Source organism: Callorhinus ursinus, unplaced genomic scaffold, assembly GCF_003265705.2.
Source record: "Callorhinus ursinus isolate GAN/ISIS: 27379988/994484 unplaced genomic scaffold, GSC_fseal_2.0 scaffold6, whole genome shotgun sequence".
In the NCBI taxonomy this organism is placed as follows: Eukaryota; Metazoa; Chordata; class Mammalia; order Carnivora; family Otariidae; genus Callorhinus; species Callorhinus ursinus.
This window is the reverse complement of record NW_027397068.1, coordinates 5168130-5179373: the sequence shown is the minus strand read 5'-3', so window position 1 is coordinate 5179373 and position 11244 is coordinate 5168130. Positions and strand designations below refer to the sequence as shown.

The 11244-nt window shown below is 34.8% G+C and overlaps 1 long non-coding RNA gene and 1 pseudogene across 1 annotated transcript in view; one reads left to right on the top strand and one right to left on the bottom strand.

Annotated features, from left to right (window-relative positions):
• The window catches only part of LOC141372958 (uncharacterized), a 58580-nt gene that overhangs the window by 1799 nt on the left and 45537 nt on the right, over positions 1-11244 (top strand). The window lies entirely within an intron of this gene.
• LOC112819417 (peroxiredoxin-6 pseudogene) lies at positions 5082-5756 on the bottom strand (annotated as a pseudogene).

Here is an 11244-nt window from a genome sequence, read left to right as displayed (position 1 = left end):
TATAGTAAACGCATAACAATAATAGTCCAAAAGAGAGAATAGAGTTGAACAGAAATAATGTTTCTGTATCACACTGTAATTAAGTTTGTATAAACCTAAAGTAGATTCTGATAAGATGTATATAGTAATCCCTAGGGCAATTATTGACAAAATAATTGACAAAAGTACTTTTAAAATCATGAAAAAGTAATTACAGTAATTAAAGTATAACTCCCCCCCCCCAAAATTTATTTAATTCAGAAGAGGGCAGTAGGGGGAATAGAAACAAAAAAGGCATAAGACAATAGAAAGTAAAAATTTAAAAACTAAAATAGCAGGCACAAATGCAATTATATCAATTATAACATTAAATATAAATGGGTTAAATAATTTGGTCAAAAGGCAGAGATTGTCATACTGGATAAGAAAACATGATCCAGCTATATGCTGTCCACAGAAGAAGCACTTTATATTCAAAGATACAAATAGATTGAAAGTAAAAGACTGGAAAAAGATATATCATGTAAACAGCAGCCACAGGCTAATATAATATAATATAATATAATATAATATAATATAATATATAATAATATTAAACACAGTAGACTAAAATGAGAAATGTTACAGGTATGAAAAGGACATTTTGTAATGATGAAAGGGTCAATCTACCAGGACATTATAATTATAAACATATATGCACCTAACAGTGGAGCCCTAAAATACATGAAGCAAAAACAAATTGAAAGGAAAAATAGAAAACCTGACAATAATAACTGAAGAATTCAATACCCCCTTTCAATAATGAATGGAACATCTGAGCAGAATATCAACAAGAGAAATAGAAAACTTGAATAGTATATGCAAAATAGACCTAACAGACATATATAGAAGACTCTATGCAACAACAGCAGAATACACATTTGTCTGAGTATATGGAACATTCTCCAGGATAAACCACATGCAAGGCTATAAAACAAGCCTCAGTGAATTTAAAAGGTTTGAAAATGTAGAAAGTGGGCGCCTGGGTGGCTCAGTTGGTTAAGCGACTACCTTCAGCTCAGGTCATGATCCTGGAGTCCCAGGATCGAGTCCCACATCGGGCTCCCTGCTCAGCAGGGAGTCTGCTTCTCCCTCTGACCCTCTTCCCTCTCGTGCTCTCTATCTCTCATTCTCTCTCTCAAATAAATAAATAAAATCTTTAAAAAAAAAAGAAAATGTAGAAAGTATTTCTCTGATCACAGTGGAGAGAAATTAGAGATTAATAACAAAAAGAAATTTGGGATACTCACAAATAATGAAGAAATTAGACACAACATAACTAAAAAACCAAGGGGCCAATGAAGAAGTCAAAAGAAAAATTAGAAATTACCTTAGGATGAATAAAAATAAAGATACAACCTACTAACAGTTAATAAATGCAGCTACAGGAATTCTTAGAAATTTATAGCTGTAAATGCCTGTGTTAAAAAAAAAAAGAAATAGCTCAAACAGTGATCTAACATTCCACTTAAGATACTGGAAAAAGAAGAATAAATTAAATCCAAAAGAAGCACAAGGGAGAAAATCATTAGGACCAGAATTAATGAAATAAATAAAAAATAATAAAGAAAATCAACAAAATCTATAGTTGGTTCTTCAAAAAGATAAACAAATCGATAAAGCTTTAGTTAGACCAAAAGAAAGACTCAAATTACTAAAATCAAGAATGAGTGCAGACATTATTACCAACTGTGATTTCCCATGGGGGAAAGTGGGAACATGTGATTGAATGCCTAGCTTCCCTAGCCATGCAGGATGTTGCTCAAGAGACACACTTTTTTCTCTTCTCACTTAAACTACTGAAGTGATCAGCAAGACCAGGGGTTGACAGAGGCTGGGAACACAGCAGCCAGGGCTCCAAACTCATTAAAGGGATGGCATTAACCACTTTTTCCTATTAACTGACTTGTGAACTCCATCACGAATCCTACCCCCAAGCCACTGGGAACATCTTACCTGTAGACCCCCACAGCTGACCCATAGATAACCCCATCTCACCCATACCCTCTTACCATCCCACCCCCCAGGGTCAGCTTCCAGCACATGCTTCCTCAGACAGCAAAAAAGAGCCTTTGAAAACAAATAAGTGCAGAAAGCCAGCCTGACTCTGTGAGATTGGGAGAATGCTCACAAACTTGAGCATTTCAGGCTGCCACTCTAGGGAAAACAAATAGGAGACTTAGCACCCAATACAGTTTTGCAGGATCAAGAGAGGACAGAGAATCTTAAAAATTCCCCCAAGAGGGAACATGTATGGAGTGGGCACATTCATAGAAGACATCTGAGAAAATATGTTCAGACTTCCTAGCTGGACCGTAACCAATATAGGGATCTACTTCCAGAAGCCAGTCAGTAAAAACTAGAGGAGGTGACTGCTTCTTCAAATGAGAAGACAGCAATGCAAGACTTCAAGAATCACAAAAAAGCAAGGAAACATTACATTACCAAAGGAACATAATTATTTTCCTGTAACTGACCACAAAGAAATGGAAATCTATGAATTCTCTGACCAAAAAAAGAATTTTCAAAATAATTGTTTTAAGGAAGTTCACCAAACTATAAGAAAAAACAGACAACTTAATGAAATCAGGAAAAAAATAGATGAACAAAATAAGAGAGCCAACAGAAATACAGAAATCATAAAAAAAAGAACCAAGCAGAAATTCTGGAGATGAAGAATGTAATGAATGAAATGAAAATGCAATGGTAAGCATCAACAAGAGACTTGATTAAACAAAAGAAAGATCTGTGAACTCAAAGACAAGGCATTTAAAATTATCCAGTCAGCTGAGAAAAAAGAAAAAAGAAAAAATGAAATTAGTGAACACCTACATGAATTATGGGACACCACCAGAAGAAACAATATTCATAATCCAGGAGTCCCAGAAGCAGAAGAGAGAGAAAAGGGGACAAAAAGCTAATTTAAAGAAATAAGGGCTAAAAACTTCCCAAATCTGGGCAGAGATAAGACATCCAGGTATCTGAAGTTCATAGGTCCCCATACAGATAAAACCCAAAGAGGAATTCACTGAGACACATGATAATAAAACTGTCAAAAATCAAAGACAGAGAATTTTGAAAGCAACAAAAGAAAAGAAACTCCACTCATACAAGGGAACACCCAGCAGACTATGATAGGATTTCTCAACAGAAACCTTGCAGGGGCACTTGGGTGGCTCAGTTGGTTAAGCTTAAAAAAAAAAAAAAAAGAAAGAAACCTTGCAGGCCGGGGGAGAGTAGGATGATATATGCAAAGTGCCAACATGAATACTTCAAATACTTTGCAAAGCTGTCCTTCAGAAATGAGGAATTTTTTTAAAAGATTTTATTTATTTATTATTTGAGAGAGAGAGCACAAGGAGGGGGAAGAGGGGGAAGCAGACTCCCCACTGAGCAGGGAGCCCAACATGGGGCTCTATTCTAGGACCCTGGGATCATGACCTGAGCTGAAGGCAGGTCAACTAATCAACTGAACCATCCAGGTGCCCCCAGAAATGAAGAATTAAAGACTTTCCCAGACAAGCTAAAGCTGAGAGAGTTCATCACTGTGAGCTCTGCCTTATAAGAAATGCTAAAGGGATTTCTTAAGCTGAAATAAAAGGACACTAATTAGTAACATAAAAACATATGAAAATGTAAAACTCATTAGTAATAGTAAATATTTAGTCAAATTCTGGAATACTCTAATACTGTATTTGTGGTGTGTAAATTGCTTAACTCCAGTATAAAAGAAGACAAAGGTATTAAAAATAACTGTACATACAATAATTTTTAATGGATATACAATATACAATATAAAAAGATACAAATTATGGCATCAAAAACATAAAATGGGAGGAAGAATAAAAGGGTAGAGTTTTTGTATGTGATCAAAGTTATGTTGTTATCAGCTTGAAGTAGACTGTTACAAGTTTAAGATGTTTTATGTAAGCCTCATAGTAGCCACAAAGCAAAAGCCTATGGTAGATTCAGAAAAGATAAAGGAATCAAAGTATACCACTGCAGAAAATCATCAAATCACAAGAAAGATAGAAAGAGAGGAAGAAAAGAGCAAAGGAACTACAAAACACCCCCCACCCAAAACATTAACAAGATGGCAATAGTAAGTCCCTAGCTGTCAACAATTAACTGTAAATGAATTAAACTTCCCAAAGGACAGAGTCACTGAATGGATAAAATAAAAATGAGATCCAACTATGTGATGCCTACAAGAGACTTATTTCAGCTTTATAAACACACATAGGCTGAAGCTGAAAGGTGAAAAAAGACATTCCATGCAAATGAAAATGAAAATGAAAAAAGCTAACTTCTATCAGAAAAAAATTAGACTTTAAGTAAAGAACTCTAACAAGAGACAAAGAAGGTCATTATATAATAATAAAGAGGTCGATTCATCAATAGGATATAACATATATGCACCCTCATTGGAGCACCTAACTAGATTAAACAAATTTTAACAGATTTGAAGGCAGAAATAGACATTGCAATAATAGCTGGGGACTTCAATAACCCACTTTCAACAATATATGTAGATCATCCAGACAGAAAATATAATAAAGAAACATTAGACTTGGACTACACTTTTGACCAAATGGACCTAACAGACATATACAAAATATTCCATCCAGCAGCAACAAAATACATTTTCTTTTCAAGCACACATGGAACATTCTAGCTTGTATGTTAGGCTACAAAACAAGTCTTTAACAAATTTAAGACTGAAATCATACCAGGTATTTTTTCCAAACACAGTGGTATGAAATGAGAAATCAATAACAGGAAGAAAGCTGGTAATTTTACAAATATATGTGGAAATTAAACAATGCACCTCTGAACAACAAATGGATCAAAGAAGAAATCAAAAGAAAAACAAAAAATATATTCAAACAAATGAAAATGGAAACACAACATACCAAATTTCAGATAAGCAATTCCCTTTCTTTTTTTTAGGATGATACCAGGATGTTTTTACAAAATTGCTGCAGGAAAACATGATTAGCAGCTAGCATCCTCTGGCTCACTGTGCTAAGCAAGCAATTCCAGCACCAACTTCTCAGAGAACCTTATAGCTGAGGAGTATAGCAGAGGTCTTTTTTGCCAGATAGGAGCACCTTGGTAAAGACTCCTTTAAGGAAAATTTTTTTGGTTACCTCTTCAGGGATATTTGGAAGGATCATCACACCATCTTCATTCCTCCAATTAACCAGGGTGTCAACTCTCTTTTCCAATGTCAGCTTGAAAGAAATAACTACTTCAAGAATCTCATCAAAGTTCCTCCCAATGGTAGCTAGATAGAGAATGACAGCTTCAATTTCTTATCAGGACCAAAAATAAACATTGCACAAGCTGTCACGGGCATTCCCTGTTCATTCTTCTCTGCTGGGTCCGGCATGCTCAACAGGATAGTAAACTCCTGATTCTTATCATCAGTGATTGGAAAAGGTAACATTTCTGTGGACTTCTCACCATTGTAAGCATTGATACCCTTGCTCCAGGCAGGGTGGTCTTCAACATCATCTATTAAAAGAGTAATCATCTTTAACATTCCTTTTGGTAAATTCTGGTGCCAGATTTGCTGCTCTGCCAAGCTTTGTAGTATACACTGGGGTTAAGTCTCAAGCCTGGGACAAAAGAATGCCCCATGTGACTCTCAGAGAGTCATGAAAATGGATGTGGCCAATGAGAGTATTGGCCTCAAAGTTGGGAGACTTATCCCCAATAAGGGGTCATCCAGCCATAGCAGCAGCAGTGATGTGGGAGGATAAGGAGGTACAACAGCAGGTGCTACCAGGCAGCTGGTTCTTTTGATGGAGGTCAAAAGCAGTTCTAAGAGGGCAATCCTAAGCAGGCACTAAATGCCTAATTAAGAAAAAAGAAGTATTTCAAATCGACAACCTAAATTTATACCTCAAGGAACCAAAAAAAAAGAACTAAGCCCAAAGTAGCAAAAAGAAGGAAATAACAAAGATGAGAGCAAAAATAAGTGAATTAGAAACTAGAAAGCCAATAGAAAAGATCAATGAAATGAAGAGTTGTTTATTCAAAACATAAACAGAATTGACAAGCCTTTAGCTAGACTAAGAAAAAAAGAGAAAAAACAAAAAAAAATCAGGAATGAAAGAGGAGACATCCAACAAGAGATATAACAATTGCAAATATCTGTGTACCCAACATTGGAGCACCTAAATACATAAAGCAAATATTAGTGAAAATAAAGAGAGAAATTAATGGCAATACAATAATAGTAGGGGACTTTAATACCCCATTTACATCAGTGAATAGATAATCCAGACAGAAAATCAATAAGGAAACAATGTCTTTGAATGACACGTTAGACCAGATGGACCTATCAGATGTATATGGGACATTCCATTCAAAAACACATTCTTTTCAACTGTACATGGAACAGTCTCTGGAATAGATCACATGTTGGACTACAAAATAAGCCTCAGTAAATTTAACAAGATTGAAATTATGCCAGACATATTTTCTGACGACAACAGTATAAATTTAGAAATCAATCACAAGAAAAAAACTGGAAAAAACACAAACAAATGGAAGCTAAACAACATGATACTAAACAACAATGGGTCAATGAAGCAATCAAAGAAGATATTAAAAAATATATGGAGACAAATGAAAACACAGTGGCCCCAAATCTTTGAGATACAGCAAAAACAGTTCTAAGAGGGAAATATATAGTGATACAGGCCTACCTCAAGAAACAAAAAAAGCTCAAATGAAAAAACTAAACTTAGACCTAAAGGAGCTACAAAAAACAAGTAAAATTCAATGTGAGTAGATATAAGGAAATAATAAAGATCAGAGCAGAATTAAATGACATAAAGACTAAAAAAAAAATTGAAACCAAGAGCTGGTTCTTTGAAAAGATAAATCAAATTGATAAAGCCTTAGCCAGACTCATCAAGGAAAAAAAAAGAAAAAGGACCCAAATAAATAAAATCAGAAACAAAAGAGAAGTAACAACTGACACCACAGATATACAAAGGATTGTAAGAGCGTGCTCCAAAAATATTATATATGCCAACAAATTGGACAACCTAGAAGTGGACAAATTCCTACAAACATACAATCTACCAAGACTGAATCATCAAGAAATACAAAGTCTGATTAGATCTATAGTAAGGAGATTGAATCAATAGTCAAAAATCTCCCAAGAAAGGAATAGATGTCTTCACTGATGAATTCTACCAAACACTTAAAAAAAGATTAATGCTAATCCTCCTCAAACTCCTTAAAAACTGAAGAGGGGAGAACATTCCAAATCATTTTATGGGACAGCATAGCACTGATACCAAAGCCAGAGAAAGACACTACAAGGAAAGAGAATTCCGGGTTAATATCCATGATGAACATAGATGAAAAAATATTAACAAACTGAATTTAACAGGACATTGAAAGGATCATACATCATGATCAAGTTAGAGTTATCCCTGGGATGCAAGGATGGTTCAATATATACAAATCAGTAGATTAACAAAGTGAAGGATGAAAATTGTGTGATCCTCTCAAGGGATGCAGAAAAAGCATTTGACAAAAGTCAACATCCTTTCATGATAAAAACTCTCAAAATATTAGGTAGAGAAAGAACATACCTCCACATAATAAAAACCAAATATGACAAGTCCACAGCTAACATACTTAACAGTGAAAATCCAAAGGCTTTTCCTCTAGGATCAGTAACAAGACAGGGGTGCTCTTCTTTATTTACCATATTCTACTCACTATATTACTGGAAGTCCTTGCCAGAGCTACTAGGCAGGAAAAGAAAGGCATCCAAATCAGGAAGGAAGAAGTAAAAATGTCCCTATGTAGATGACATCATCTTAAATATAGAAACCCTTAAGACTCCACCAAAAAAATGTTCCACATATGAAAATCAGTTGTGTTTCTGTATACTAACAATGAGCTATCCAAAAGAGATGTTAAGAAAACAATCCCATTTACAATAGCATCAAAAAAAAAAAAAACTTAACCAAGTGTTAACAAATTTAACCAAGTATTAACAAATATAACCAAGGAGGTGAAAAACCTGAACAATAAAAACTATAAACATTACAGAAAAAAGTCGAGGAAGACATAAATAAATGGATTGGAAGAACTATTACTGTTAAAATGTCCATACTACCTAAAATGATCTACAGCTTCAATGCAATCTCCATTAAAATTCCATTGGCATTTTTCACAAAAATAGAATAAACAATCCTAAAATTCATAGGAAACCATCTGAAGATCCTTAGGGAACTATAATTGTGTTGGATGTGCCCTAATAAAATTGTGAAAAATAGGCAATAATAATAGCTAAGATTTTTTTGAGTTCTATGTAGTGAGCATTTTTAACAAGTTTTCTTTTATTTATTCTTCATAATCCCATCCTGAGGGAGGCACTATCATTATTGTTGTTTTATAGATAAGGAAAATAGGTTGCAGAAAGGTATATTGTCTAACATCACAGTAAATGGTGGAGTACTTACACTCCTGCAGACTGATACAAGAAGCCATGCATTTAATTGCTATGTAAAGACTCATCTAATCATGGTAGACTTGAGTTCATTCAAAAATCAACTGAGGGCGCCTGGGTGGCTCAGTTGGTTAAGCCACTGCCTTCGGCTCAGGTCATGGTCCTGGAGTCCCGGGATCGAGTCCCACATCAGGCTCCCTGCTCGGCGGGGAGTCTGCTTCTCCCTCTGACCCTCTTCCCTCTCATGTTCTCTGGCTCTCATTCTCTCTCTCAAATAAATAAATAAAATGTTAAAAAAAAAAAAAAAAAAAGGATATTTCTTAAAAAAAAAAAAAAATCAACTGAAGACCAGAAATAAATCTTTAACTCTATGGCCAAAGAAATTTTGACAAGGATATCAAGAAAACTCAATAAAGGAAAAGATAGTCTCTTCAACAAATGATGCTGAGAAAACTAGATATCCACATGGAAATGATCCTGGATCCCTAGATTATACCCCTCACAAAAATTACTTGAAGAAGATTAAAGACTTAAATATAAGACCTTAAACTATAAAGTTTTTAGAAGAAAAAGGGGAAAAGCTCCTTGACATTAGTCTTGGCAATGATTTTTTTTTGGATATGACACCAAAAGTGTAGGTAGTAAAAGCAAAAATAGACAAATGGGACAACATCAAATTAAAAGTTTTTGCACAACAAAGGAAACCATCAACAAAATGGAAAGGCAACCTATGCAATGGGAGAAAATGTTGGCAAACCATATATGAGAAATGGGGTTAATAGCCAAAATATATAAGGAACTCATACAACTCAATAGCAAAAAGAAGTGATTAAACAATTGACAAGGGACCTGAATAGACATTTCTGTAAAGGAGGAGGAGGAGAGGGAGGGGGAGGAGAAATACAAATGACCAACAGATCCATGGAAGGGTTCTCAACATCACTAATCATCAGGGGTATGCAAATCAAAACCACAGTGATTCTGGGTATATATTCAAAAGAAACACTCCCATGTTCATTGCAACATTATACACAGTAGCTAACATATGGATATAGCCTAACTGTCCACTGATGGATAGAGAAAGAAAATACCTATTTTACCTAATATCTATTATCTGTTCTGATAACGAAAATGTGTTATGTATACAGGAATATTATTCAGCCATAGAAAAGAAGGAAATCTTGCCATTTGTGACAACATGAATGAACTTGGAGGGTATTATGTTAAGTGAAATAAGCCAGACAGAGGAAGACCATGTATGTTATCACTTATATGTGGAATAAAAAAAAAAAAAGAATGGTGGTTGTCAGGGGCAGAGGGTGGGGGAAATGGGGAGATGTTGGTTATAGCGTACAAACTTTCTATTACAAGATGAATAAATTATGAGGATCTAATGTACAGTATGGTGACTATAGTTCATAATATTGTATTGTCTACTTGAAATTTGCTATGTGAGTAGATCTTACACATTCTCACCACAAAAGTAAAAAATAGTAACTATGTGAGGCGATGGATTCATCACATCACACTTCAAATATATATCATTTTATTTTGCAATTATACCTCAGTAAAGTGTGGGGGGAACTATAAAACTTTGCTGAAAGATGTTAAGAAGGCCTAAATACATGGATAGACATCTCTTGTTTGTGTATTACAAGACTGAATATTAAGATGGCAGGATTCACAAATTGGTCTACACAGCCAATACAATCCATATTAAATTCTCAGTTGAGATTTTTACAGAAATTGATAAATTGATGATATAATTTATAAAGAAATGCACAGGACCCAGAGTAGCCAAAATCATCTTGAAAAAGAAGAACAAATCCATCCATGTAGTCCTTCAATAGTTGTTTTCCTTGGCAGTGAGAACACAAAGAAGAAAGGACTATAGTCTGATGTGGAAGTCAACTATGTAAACAACTAATTGCCATACATGAGGTATGATAATTTGCATGGGTAGTGCATAGAATGGAGCAATCCATATTGCCTGAGGTCAAAACATTTCAAGAAGAAGCTGATGTTAAGGTGAGTATTAGAGAATGAATATGAGTTTACCAGGCAGGTAAAGAAAGTGTCTGTGTGGAAAGTCCTCTGAGTAGTGTTGAATGTTCAAAAACAAAGAAAGAAAAAATATGACATGTTTAGGGAACCACAAACTTATTGGTATTGTGGGAGAATGGGATACAAGGAGTAGTTTGAGGCAAGGGGTGTGAAGGGCTGTGAATATTACACTAAAGGGTCTGGACCTTATTCTGGAGGTGATGAGGCATTATGAAGGCTTTGAGGAAAGAGTGAGCTGCTCAGAACTTTGCCTTTAAAAAAATCTCTTCAGTAACAGTATGGAGGATGAATTAGAAAAAGGAGGACTGGAAGCACTGGTTCTCTCCTTCCTAAAGAAAAAAAGATGATTCACCCTGTCTAAAAAAAAAAAAAGAAAGAAAGATAAAAAATAGTACACTTTACATGATGTAGATTCACTAGTGGGGTATTCATTGCATCAAACAACAGAATTTAAATAGGTACTTCAGGAGCTTGGTGTTATGAGAAGTTTTGAAATTTCAACAAAGCTTATCAGAGCTCACATAAAGAAAATATATGTAAATACTAATTTGGAGGTAGTGACTGAAGTGTTTTTAAAGAGTTATCTAAATAGCCAAGAGAATCTTGAGAAAGAACAAAGCTAGAAGTATCACAGTGCCAGATTTCAAGATATACCACAAAGCTGTAGTAATCAAAACAGT